This window comes from Lygodium microphyllum, chromosome 28, assembly GCF_053477565.2.
Source record: "Lygodium microphyllum isolate KBCC chromosome 28, Lygodium_microphyllum_v1.1.10, whole genome shotgun sequence".
NCBI lineage: Eukaryota > Viridiplantae > Streptophyta > Polypodiopsida > Schizaeales > Lygodiaceae > Lygodium > Lygodium microphyllum.
Genome location: NC_141162.1, coordinates 123372193 through 123385901, shown reverse-complemented (window position 1 = coordinate 123385901; position 13709 = coordinate 123372193).

Genomic DNA, 13709 nt, shown 5'->3' with positions numbered 1-13709 from the left:
ACACCAAGCATGATGTATGCACAGGCAAACTCCACAATTCAAGTAGCACTCCTTCATCTCTCAATCCTCTATGGCCTCCATATGCATGGGAGAAGTATGATAATGGAATGAGAGAGCTTAGAGAAGATAAAGGAATAGCTTCACAACCTAGTCCCTTACTCTCTCTCTTTCTCACTTTCTTACACTCTCATACACACATGAGAAGCCAAGAAGGCAAGAGAAAAGTTGGCACCCACGAGAATAGCCATTTCTATTCATTCTCAACTCTTCTATATACAAAATAGGGCTAGGTTTTCCCTTGACCCTTGTGCATCTTGCGCATCTTTTAACCATACACCGGTCTTCATTATGCACCTAATCAGTGTTTCCGTGCTCGTGGTGGTAGAGCATTGTTAACCCCAACACGAAGAAAGCAAAAGAAAGTGGAAAAGACGCAGGGCAAAGGCAAAAAAAAGGCAACCCGACGGAAGGAAAAGAAGGAGAAAAGGTTAAAAGCGCAAGGACAACCGTTAAAGACCAAGGCAACCACGAAAAAGGAAAGGCGCATAAAAAGCGCACCCCGAAATCTTGTAAAAGAGTGCCGGGCTCTCACCCGTGCTATTTGTAAATATAGAAGGGTAGTGAAGAGGAAGCAAGGAAGATGAAAGGACAATGGAAAACAGGGCCTGGGGCCATGTAAAAAAAGGAAAAAGGGAATGACCGCCCAAAAGGGAAGTAGGGTTTTGTATATAAAGTTGAAAAGTGAATGAAGAGCTCATTCTTTGGTGTGGCAAAACTAGTCTTCTCCTTCCTCTCTTCTTCTCTCCTTCTTGCTTGTGTATGCTCTTGAGAGAGGGGGTGTGAGGGTGTGAGGGAGTGAGTGTGTGAGAGAGTGAGGAATCAAGAGGATGAAGCTCTCCACCATCTCCTCTCCCCTTCTCCTCTTCTCTTTTCTTCTCTTCTCTTGCGCGCGCGGCTATGGAGGATGAGGCTTGGAGATGGAGGAGGCTTGAGGATGCTTGAGCTAGCATCAAGAATCGTGGAGCTACCGAAGTGTGAGAGAGAGGAGGGTACTCGATCAAGCATCAAGGTAAGTTCACTACATTCGTAGGATCGACGGCGCGTCGGCTAGGTGAGAGATAGCCATGAGAGCTCGCTTGGAACGCTTGAAACAATAAGCGGTCCGTGGGTCTTGGCGGTTGAGCGAAAGCTCTCACATTTTGGTTCCGTTGCCGGGACCAACGGATTCAAGCTCGAGCACTCGCGCGCCCCATATCGAGCATCGAAGTAGGGCATTCACCCTGAAACGGAGCTTGAGATAGGTAGGAAGTCTGGTGTTTTTTATCTTCAGAACAGGTAAGCGTTTTGGAACAATCTGGTTATTAATGACTGGAAAACAGGGAGAAATTAGTTCAGTGTTTTGCTTTCAATTCAGGATGTGTTTAGGATAGACTAGCAGTAGGGAATCACACACGAAAAGGCAGAGGGTTGCTGCTGTGAAATAGGGGAAAAATCACAGGAACAAAGGGAAAAAAAATGGAGTAGATGCAAGGTAACGGCATAGGAAACCCCAGGGAAGGAACCTGTAGTGTGTAGGGCAGAACTAGCAGGGTATAAACTCTGGGAGGGCTAGAGGACCCCATTTCCAACCAACGGAGAGTGAGAGAGACAGAGAGTGAAAGAGTGAGCGAGCTGGGCAGCTGTCCGATCGACTGGAGCTAGGAGGACATCGCATTCGGCGACTTCAGGTAATCGATCTCGTCTGCTCCACTTCAGCTCTGTCGCAGGGTAATCGCACGACCAATAGGGTAATACACCTAGTGAAAATCGAGCAAATCGGTGTGCGTGACCCATCGGACCGGCGGAATCGGACGGCCGACCCAGTGTCCGATTCCCAGAATCGGACACTCGGACAACCGTCCGATCGGAACAACCCGCTCAATCACTAGACTCGGACTAACTGATCCGATCGGGCGTGGCACGTGGCAATCGGACCGACCGTCGCTTTCTTTTAGAATCGGACACCCGGACCAACTTGTCCGACCCAACTACTCGGACCACTCGGACGCTCTGACTCGGACCCACTCGGTTCGACCGGACGGAGTAATACACGTCACCAGTCGGACCATGTCCGGTCCGATCCCCAGAATCGGACCCATCCATAATCGGACCAGAAAGAATCGAATCGACCGGTCCGATCGGACCTCCTAGAATCGGACCTCCTAGAATCGGACCGATTCCTCGCACACTCGCCCATCCGATTCTTGAGAATCGGACATGCGGACCCTAAGACCCCCACTTTGCCCTAACATACCTGGTCCGATCCCCACAATTGGACCACTGGTAAATCGGACGTCCGATTCCCAGAGTCAAACCAAAACAAAACCTGACCCATCTAGGAGCACACTGGGGCACTCCCCCACTGGCCCACCCCCACGTGAGCAACAGGAAGTAGCATAGGGCCCTGTGACCCATAAGGCGGCCAGGACTAGAGTAGCAAAGCCTGTCAGGCCCAAAACGAGCAAGAGTGAGCAAGACGCAGGGAAAGCACTCACAGCACTCTGATTGAATTTCCGCACTTGAAGAACATTTAGGAATGTCGAAAGCCTGTTTGAGCACGAGTGCACGAGGGACAACACGCTCACGAGTGACCTTAAGTTATTCAAAAATTAAAAAGAACTCACTCAGATAAATTTCCAAAAAACCCACCACTAGGAGGAAACCCAAGCGTAACGAACGCATAGAGCGCAGGGCAGGATCAAGCAAGGAGTGACAACGACAAGGATCTGACTTACAACCAGGCGTGAGAATTCCACCATGACAGAGGGAGGCTCAGATCATCGGTTTGCAGGGGAGCTAGATGTTAGCGCATTTCCAGAAGCCATACAGAAAATGGTGAGCAGTTACGATGCGCATGCCAGGTACGAACACCATGGCTGGATGGCGGAGGCAATCATTGCGGACCTAGAGGAAGAGAGGAGGCTAGCCCGCAAGGCACTGCAGGGCATAGCAGACTATAATAGGGACCAACAAGCCAGGAGCCTAAGGCAAAGCATGGAACTACATGAGGTGCAGCAAGTGTTGAACTTGGCTGGCCGAAACCGAACGGACCAGGAAAGAGCACTCGAGGAAGACCTGACGCTGGGCGAGCTCCTCATGAAGCGGTTGCTCGATAACACCGCGGTGGAGCAAAGTGCCGCTGCACTAGCAACCTCGCTACTTGTAGGGCTAGGGGCAACCTAGGGTGCAAAGGGCCAAGCCAAAATACCTATCGTCACTAAGCAATTCGACAAGTACCAGCCACCGGACGACCCGTACAGCTTTGTCGAGCAGTTTGAGCAGGTCTGCGAAGCCAATGGCCTCAACGACCATGCCCAACGTGCGCAAGCATTCGGACTTTGCTTAAGCGATAAGGGTAGGACGTGGTATACGAGCCTAGATGCTATAGAACGGGCCAACTTTAATAACCTCAAGGACCTTTTTGTCAAGAGGTTTGCCGAACCCGGATACTTTGACAACCTGCTAGTGCGTCTGATGAACGTCAAGCAGAAGGAGAAGGAGGGCATCCGCGACTATGCGACCCACGTGAGAAGCCTCCTTAAGAGAATCCCCTTGGGTGAAAGACCGACTGACAGAGCTATGTCAACCGTGTTCATCAGCGGGATTCGGGGATGAAGAATTGTACAAAGCACTAGCAGGCAACTCAAGCTTGCAAATGGACGTAGTGGCTAGGGTTTTTGAGGAGGCCATTAGGGTCGATGACCAGCTGAAGGAGCGGAGCTCCAGGAGCTCGAACCCAGAAGAAATCAACCCACGGAGTTTAGAACGAACGCCAACCTCTAGCGAGCGATTCAACGCATCGTCCCACGATAAGGGGAAGGCCGCCGAGACGGACCACGGCTTGGTCGAGGTCAAGACAGAACTGGCCAAAATACAAGACTTGCTAAGGCGACCTACGCGTCCGCATGTCCAGTGCGTGTACTGCGGAGGAAACCACCTGCCAGCAGAATGTCAAGACCCTAGGTCAAGACCCTGCGCTAACTGCGGGAGGTTCGGCCATGATGCCGCACACTGCAGACTACCACGAAGACTACCGTACATGCAGCCCTACAGCCAGCCTTACCTGGCTAACAGGCCACAGCCATTCTACAGAAGGGGAACTCCTCTTGCCCTACCAGCACCTAACAACACGAAGCTAGCAGTCCCTAGGCTGGACATAAATCCTACTGGTATACCTAGACCGCCTGGTCCCTATGTGACCCACCCACCGAGCGATGCTCCTGTGCACTACATAGAGGAGCCTAGTGACGAAGAGACCTACATGTACCCTTACGTCTCGCATGACGACGAGGGCACTGTAATCCTCATGGATTACCGACCAGTACCGGTGATGGCACTCGAACGAGGACGGGGTAGAGGCCTAGGAGGGCAGCCACAGGATCCAGTCACTTGTTGGACATGTGGACATCCCGGTCACGTTTCATCACGCTGCTCAGAAAGAGAGCAGCAAAGTAGGGACAAAGCAGACCAAAGGTGTGCAGAGTGCGGAATCACTCATCTTTTCATAGATTGCCCAAAACGGAAGCCACCTTCTGGTACAGCTAATTTATCGTCTGTCCCACTGGGACTGTTTGGTGTTGAAAACCCCAATGGGGAGGCCACACCTATCCCCCTACGAGTGATGACCCGAGCACAAACGAAGCAGGCTGGCGTCTCTCTACCAGGACCTAGCAATCTCAACGCCACCTCAGTAGGAAAGAAAAGCCATAGGCGGAAAAAGAAGAGGTCAGAGGCTAAGGTCGCACTAAAGACCGACAGCATTACGACCTTACCCCACGGAAAGAAAGTCTCAAACGCAGAGGCGGAGACTTCAACCCCTAGAACTGCCCAACAGGAAAGCGCTAAGGTAGGGGAATACCCACACCCCAGGCGGCAATTGGAAGCCATAGAAAAGGTGAAGGAATGGGTGAAGGAGGCTCAACAGCACCTCAAGGATGTCGAGCCCATCATGGAGGATGAGATTGAGGACCTCTCCAACATGAGTGCGCCGTTATCGCTACCCCAACCTAAGTCTGCCGAGGCTGCTATGCCCCAAGCAGTGCCGACAAGGCCAAGCCTCGACATAACAGAACCACAGGACAGCCATGGCCATTGGCCCGGATAGTCTAAATAAAGGGAAGGACGAGTGTTTAGCAATCTCCTAACCACACTAGTGACCACACCTGTAACAGTTGGACTGGGAGAGCTGCTCCAGCAGCACTCTACCCTATGGCAGGACCTCAAACAGTGGGTCGAAGAACCACACGAGCGAGCTCCGGCAAAGGCTCAAGACCAGGACACGGAAACGCACTTACCAAGTTTGACGCTACACTCAGACCCTAAATCCTTGCACCTCAATGCCTTCTGGGAGGGCTCGGAAATGCACGCAGTTGTGCCAGTCCTAGCTCTGGGGGATGCAACGAGAAAGGGGATCGTAGACACGGGAGCTGGGGTCAGTGTGCTTAACCATGCGGTGCTACAGAAGTGGGGAAACCCACCTGTCGAGGTTGCTCGATTTAATGTCACGCTAGCAAATGGCATGCGAGTGAGACCATTCGGGGTCTTGAAGAATTGGCCAGTGAAGATTGCAAGAGTCCAGTTCTCTGTCAACTTCATCGTCATGAAGGGAGTGGACTATGATGTCTTACTGGGTCGACCCTGGATGCGCAATGCCAGAGCTATCGAAGACTGGGGTAACAACCTGATCTTCCTGGGCAACCAAACTGATGCTATGAGAATAGAGATGGACACTTGGAAGACCTCACCAGTCGACCTGGATGCCATCTCTACTCTACTCAAGGGAACCACCCAGAGCAAGGAACCCTATGGGTCCTTGACGAGGTACATCCCCTGCCCAGAGGACGAGTGGGATTGGATGCATGTTCTCGCTACACTTGACCTGCCGTTCTCAGATCATGAAGCATATGAGCAGGTTGTCAAAACAGTTGGCAAGCCAAGAGAAACACAGCCTGCACCTGTCTACATGATGGCAGCAAGCCTCCATGACGGGCCTAAGCCTGTCGCCTCCCAAGTGCCAACCAACAGGAAAGAGCTCCAGGGAACACTGGGGCACCTAACGGACCGACTGGCACGCAACACAACCGCCAATCTCAGGCCGCTCCAAGACCTCTTGGAGGAACCCGAATGGAAGTGGACCAGAGTGCACGAACTAAATCTCAGATACAACTGGGCATTGGTCCCCGACCAACAAAATGAGGCAGAGCAGGCCTTGGGGGACGATGAGCAGACCAGCGAGGCGGATTCCGGCGACGAATACGAAGATTGCCAACCCTTCGATGAAGGGAGGGTGAGATGGACACCGTAGATTATGACACCGAAGGGCGAGAGATTGAGCAAATCCGAGCAGATGCAAAACCACAGCCGAGGCTGGCCCTTAGACTGGACCAAGGAGTCATGTGTGCAAAATGCGATCGCGTTTGGTTGGAATAGATGGGAGCTGTGGATTTTAAGCAGGCCGGCCTGACCCAACCAAAAACGGCAGCCATGCTTAGAACCGAGTCGCCATTCGAACTGCGGCCGCCAGGGGAGACCACCTCCCCTAGTGAAAATGGGGAATTCGACTCTGAATCTGAAGTCACTTCAGAGGATGACCCAGAAATCCCTAGGCCACCCATGACCAGACGCACCAGGGGAGACTTACCCATCCACCTGAGGCGCCGACGGTTACGGCAGAATGAAGCAGAGCATCCCGACAATGTGCGATCGGAGGAGCAAAGGAAGCCACAAGACCTTCCTAAGCGCTTTTCAAAATTCAAAAGAGGGGATAGGGTGGTGGTTCTGCTAAGTGCCAAGCGCCAAGGGCAAACCCACGAACCCATCGAAGGGCCAGCCAAGGTTAAGGAGATAAACCTAGCCCTGGAACAAGAAACACCCCAACCAGTGTTCATTGCCGAGGACCTGACCACGGAGGAAGAATCCAGCCTCATCACTCTTTTGCGGGAGTACCGGGATGTGTTTGCTTGGTCTTTAGATGAGCTACGTGGGGTAGATCCGAGTGTTGTGACTTACAACATACCCATGACAACGGATGCAACGCCGGTCAAGCAGCGCCCATACCCCATGAACCCAAAGCACGCCCATGCTGTCAAGGAGGAAATTGACAAGTTGATGCGAGCCGGATTCATTTACGAAATTGAGCACACGGACTGGGTATCACCCATAGTCATTGTGATGAAGAAAAACGGCAAGATTCGAGTGTGCGTCAATTACAAGAAAGTAAACGCAGCAACAAAGAGAGATAACTATCCCTTACCGTACACCGAGCACATGCTTGAGAGGGTGGCAGGTAAGGAAGCCTACAGTTTCCTGGATGGCTTCTCGAGATACAATCAGGTGCAAGTGCACCCTGTGGATAGGCACAAGACCGCCTTCGCCACTGAGTGGGGCGTATTTGCCTATGTGGTCATGCCATTCGGGCTAACCAATGCCCCTGCCACTTTCCAATGCCTCATGTGCACCATATTCAAGGACATGCTTCGCAAGGAGTTAGAGGTCTTTATCGATGACCTGTGTGTCCATTCGGCCTGGAACCAGCATCTTGAAAAACTACGCGCGGTCTTCGAATGGTGCCGTTTATACCGTCTCTCTCTCAACCCCCTGAAATGTCAGTTTTGGGTAAAGCACGGATGCATTTTGGGACACGTGGTATCCAAAAACGGCATTGCCATGGACTTCTCAAAGGTCAAGGTTATCACGGATCTCCCACCCCCAAGTAATTATAGGGGAGTTCAATGCTTCTTAGGTCACACAGGATACTACCGGCGGTTTGTACTGAACTACGCGCTGATCGCTAGGCCATTGTACAAGCTGCTAATTGCCTTCGAGTGGACCGAAACCTGCCAACGAGCCTACGAGGACCTGAAAAAAGCCCTAACCACGGCACCTATCCTATGACCCCCAGATTGGACTATGTCATTTCACGTACACATTGACGCCTCTAAGTTCGCCGTGGGGACGGTGCTGTGCCAACCTGGTGAGCATAACTTAGATTACCCAGTGAGTTTTGCGAGCAGGCAGCTCACTGAAACGGAGATGAATTATTCGACAACAGAAAGGGAGGGATTAGCCATGGTATTCGCCGTGAAGAAGTTCCGGCATTACCTGCTAGCCACCCCCTTCACCTTTTTTGTGGACCATCAAGCCCTGCTCTATCTAGTCAACAAACCTTGTGCTACAGGACGTATAGCCCGACGGCTTCTCCTGCTCCTGGAATTTGACTTCTCAGTGGCAGTACGGAAGGGAAGACAACACTACATGGCTGACCATCTGTCCCAAGTACCCACAGGAGAAGCTGCTGGACAAGGCATAGTGGACGAATTACCGGACAGCCACTTATTCCGTGTATCCGACGAAAAAGACCTATTCAGGGCCGACCTCACACCATACTGGGCGGATGACATAGCCCAAATACTCGAGCATGGGCTGCCCGAACGACCGATAGAACGGGCATGGCATAGGCGGTTAATCCTAAAGATCCAGCCCTATCAGTTGATCGCAGGCCAGCTCTATAGGCTGGGGCAAGACAGTCTGCTACGTAGATGCGTGTGTGAGCATGAAATGCACAATGTGCTCTCAGAGGCACACAACGATATTGCAAGAGGACACTTTAGCGGGGATACTACAGCATGAAAGGTGTTGCAGTCCCAGCTATGGTAGCCCACTCTCTTCCGTGATGCCTCACAATTTGTCAAACACTGCGACGAGTGCCAACGGACAAGGGTCCCGGTCCGTAAAGATCAGATGGAGTTAACCCCGGTCATCGCTCGCCAACCCTTTGAAAAGTGGGGAATTGACTTCATAGGACCCATCAGCCCTGCGGCACAACATTCACAAGCTAGATACATCATGGTGGCCACGGACTACCTCACCAAATGGGCAGAGGCGAGGGCCACACGGAAAAACGACGCTAGGACAACTGCCAAGTTTTTATGGAAACAAGTAATCTCGCATTTTGGGTGCCCCATCGAATTGGTCAGCGACCAGGGGACGCATTTCATCAACGAAGTGATAGCCCATCTCCTATCCACTTTCCTCGTCATCCATCGCAAATCCTCACCATACTACCCTCAGGCTAACGGCCAGGCTGAGTCAACCAACAAAATTCTCATCACTGTCCTGACCAAAGTAGTCTCAACCTCACGAAGTGATTGGGATAACAAGTTGATGGCAGCCCTATGGGCCTACCGAACAGCTTATAAGACGGTCGTCGGACAAACGCCTTTTAGGCTCACCTATGGGACCGAAGCTATTCTTCCACTAGAATTCTTTGTCCCTAGCCTGCAGATAGCACTCCAAGAACGATGGGAGGGGAGGGAGGCTTGGATGCAACGCTTAGTCGAGCTAGAACGCCTATCAGAGCTACGTCTCCTAGCCACCCATGCGCTTATTTGTGAGAAAGCTAGACGCAAAAGCTGGTTTGACAAACACGTCAAGCAACGAGAGTTTGAGCCGGGAGACCTAGTGCTCCTCTATTCAGTTAAAGGACACAAACAGAAGATGAAATTCAGAGGTCTCGGGCCCTTTAAGGTCCACGCAATCAGTCGAACGGGTAACGTCGAGCTGGAAACACTGGATGGAGAGGGAATGGGCTTCTTTAACGGCAGTCGAATCAAAAAGTACTATCCGCCCACTCACCCACTACATGAACAACCAATGGTGGAAACACACGTTAAAATACGAGTAGCCACACTTATGAAAATCGGAGAGAATGAGGACGAGCTTGTAGAACCCGCCTACCTCCGCATCACGGTCACGGCCAAGCAGACGTGCTCCTTCAACGCCCTGATCGACGAGGGGGCGGATTTTAACATTTTGACGCATGAGCATTGGACCCAACTTGGTGCACCAACGCTTCATCCCACAACAGCCAGATTGAACCCATATGGGGCCCAATCCTACCCGCTCCTCGGCACATGCAGGGTTGCCGTTTCTATCGAGACTGAAACTATACCCATGATGTTCTATGTCCTACCCGATGCCAGGGAGACAGGCACAGAGTCATTGCTCGGGCGAATTTTTAAAAAGCAGACCCGTTGCAATGTTGATTATGAGTCACAACGCATCCACCTAACAATCAGGAATGTGGCTATTATCATGACTTTCAGTCAGCACCTCGTAACCCCAACATCACTCAATGGGCCACCAATAGAAATAGCCGCACCTAGGACTAAGGAGCAGGGCTGTGCATATTTACTACACCCAGATCCCCATGCACCCCAACCCGCCAGACCTAAGGCAAAACCCCAACAAGCTCACTTGCATTGGGTACCCAAGAAGCCTCGAGATCAGCCTAGAACTAGACGCGCGGGTCCGCGACACATCTACAAACCTAAACCTAGAGGACCAAAGTGCCATCATCATAAGCGCCGCGTGGTTAAACAAATATGGGTCCCTAAAATCCTGCTGCGTGCACAAGGCTACTATGAAGGGAATACCTTGCTGTGGATCCCCAAGGTCCCAACTGACAAGGGCCTTGCTCCTACATCAATCGCAAGGCCTTGTCCTCTGACGCTTCAAGACCACGAACTGCAGAGTCCACCCCAGCCATCCGGCTCCTTTGCGAGTCCCCCCGCAGGCATCGCACACGCCCAACGGCCCAAGCACCGGCCACCACCACCGACGGTATCACCCAACCACCCTGGCTCGCAACCCAGCAGCCCTGCCAACCGCCCTAGCATGGTCCCTAAGAGCAACCCCGACCCATCCATCTGACCACTGCCCGAGTTGCTGACTCAAACAGGCCCCCAGCAGCAACTCTGTACCGACAGAACCTCTAGCCCCAGCAAACCTCCACCACCCCCGACCTTAAGCCTTCCTATGAACGAAAGTCATTCCTAACGCTGGCCGCTGACCTCGCCGAGGACACGGGGGATGACGTTGTGCACTGCATCAAACAACTCGACGCCACCTTTGTGGCACTGGCCCTTAGCTATGACCGCCTAGACTTGGGACTGTTACCGAAACCCCTTGCAACGGACGTGTGCACCATGCCTTGCTCTTGGGAGACTTTTGAATTTTCCTTCACACAAGCTTCACGCTCTGCCGCTGAGCTACTCGCTCGCGAGGTCTCCAAAGAGCAAGCCATTAAGCAACGCCTCATTCCATCGTTTGACCCGCGCACGACGTCCGACCTCACTAGCCAAGAAACAACAACGTTGTCCCACCTCGCGGACACTGAATCTCCCTTCTTGAAGCAGTGGTACACTCTTCGATTAAAATGGGCAGTGGAAGGATGCCGCATAATGACCAACGTCGAACAACGCCGAGCCATCAAGACAGCCGAGTATGATCCCACATACGTCGCGCCCACCTCGTATCGAGTGTTAACCACTCTTCGAGGTCGGGTCATATCTTAGGACACCCCTATCTCGATCGCATCCTGACAGAAGAAGAACTCCACATCGCAAGTCGGATCAACTCAGGCGATTTCCTCACCGATGTCCTCACATACATCACCCACGTAGGCATCCGATCCTATGACCTGGACCACTCTGCACACCTCGAATATAACCCCAACTTCTATGATTGGCTCCTCCACAAAACGACCTGAACCCCTTGAACCTACACCCCAATCCTGGGACGGATTTTTCTTTTCCACAAGGGGGATGGGGCAGTAAATCTAAAAAGCAAACCAAGCATGAATATTAAAACTAAAAAGTGAACCACGTATGAAAAAGCTCCAAGTTAAAATGCCATGCAGAAATAGGTGATAGAAGTTTGAAAGGAAAAAATCATGATTATAAATTATAAAATCTGCTATGGTCATCCTACGAATTGGTTACCAAAATACTAAGGAATGAATTGACTGAATGTACAGGTAGCGACCATGGCAGGTCAAGACAAAGCGGGCAAACTCCCTTTCTCGGAGGAGGAACAGGTGTGGTACGGCCTCACGGTGGAAACTAGAGCATTCAATTAGCTGAAGTTCTGCCACATATTCAACTTGGAAGATGTGGTGATCGAGGAACCAGCGGTACGACGGATCATGGAGCAATGCCACTTACAACGGTATCTGGAAGCTGTGGGCCAGAGGATAGACTATACCCTGTGCGCCGAGTTCCTACGCACCTTCAACAAAAACAGGGGCACCATCACAGTGCGGGACGCGGAAGCCACCAAACAGGTGCAGGTTGAACTGACCCCTGAGCTGATAGAAAGAGCACTGGGGCTTCCGAACAAGGTGGCGAAGAAGCCGAAAAGGGACGTCTACGCCATGTTGGGAATGGACAAAGTGAAAGTCCACACCAACGACGGAGTCAACTTGGCAGACATTCCTGATCCAGAGATTCAGCTGCAGGCAAAAATGATGCATACTTTATTTTTGAGTCAACGGTACAATAGCATCATGTCCAGGATAAATGTGCCTTTACTCGAAAGCATCGCGGCTCAGGCACTAGATGAGGTGAACCTCAACGGGTTCGTGAGAAGGACGATTGAGGCCTCAGCAAAGGCCCTGGCAACAAGAGGAAGGGCCGTAGCAGGAGAGTCCCCCTCACCTCGATCAACCCGCAAGGCCTCATCCTCCCAGGCCTCCACCGTAGGGTTTGGAGGTGCCCTCACTGCGATCCTCCATGAGGCAATAGGGCAGGGACGTGCGAGAGAGGACAACCGGGGAGATGGCGGAAAAGGAGGCGAATCGCCGTCGTAGTCCCAGCCCCAAGCGGAGAAACATTCGGATGAAACAGAGACGGACACCGACAAGGAGGAAGAATGCCAGGCTGCACCAAAAAGGGAGACGGAGCAACGGACCAAAGCCCTGCACGGAAAGAGAGCGGAGGAGCGAAGGAGGAAAGAGAAAGAGGAGCTCGAATGGGCCCGATGAGAGTCGGTAAGAGAAGAAGAGGAAAGAAGAGAAAGGGCTGAGGAAGAGCTGAGGAGGCGAGAAGAAGAAGAATTGGAGCTGGCGACGCGTCGCTCCATCAAGGAACAGCGGAGGAAAGACATGGAGGGAGCGGGCAGGGCATATCAATACGAATCTGAAGCACCCGGCCCCAGCACTGGTGCACCGAAACCTGTGCCGTCGCCTCCTACGGAAGGGAAGGGAAAAGACCTGATCAGACCCGTCTCCTCGCACCAACCATGCAAGCCACTCCCCTCAAGGTGACGCCCCCTGACACAGCCGCCCTGATGCATATCCCAAAGGTCGATGCAAGCAATGTAGTCACCTGGCTACAATTCTTGGTGGAAAGAGAATGGGCAAGGGAAGCAGCCGGGGCCACCCCAATCTCAGGGGCCAAAAGGGCAGCGACGGCCGAGCTGGAGCCAGGGCTAGAGGAGAAAAGACAAAAAGTGGAGGAGATTACCACCACTACGACCATGCCCCAATCCCCACCCCCAACAGGCCACTATGATGACTATGTAAAGGAGTTGCTCGTGCAGTTGCAAACAGCCAGGCAGGAAAGGAGGGTGGCGGTGGAAGAGCTGGCAGCGGAGCGCGAATCGCAAGCTGCCCTCCAACTGGACAGAGTAAGGCAAATAACAGAATATCAAAGAGAAATTGCTGTGCTGAGGGAGGAGGCCAGCACCAAGGAGGCGGAGGAGCTGAAAACCCTGAAGGAGCGCGACGCTACCTGGGAGGGACGAAGGAAAATCCTAATGGAGCGTCTCACCAGGGAGAGGGAGACAAATGCCCACCTTCAGGGCAGAAATGACCAGCTATCTGCAACCAACTC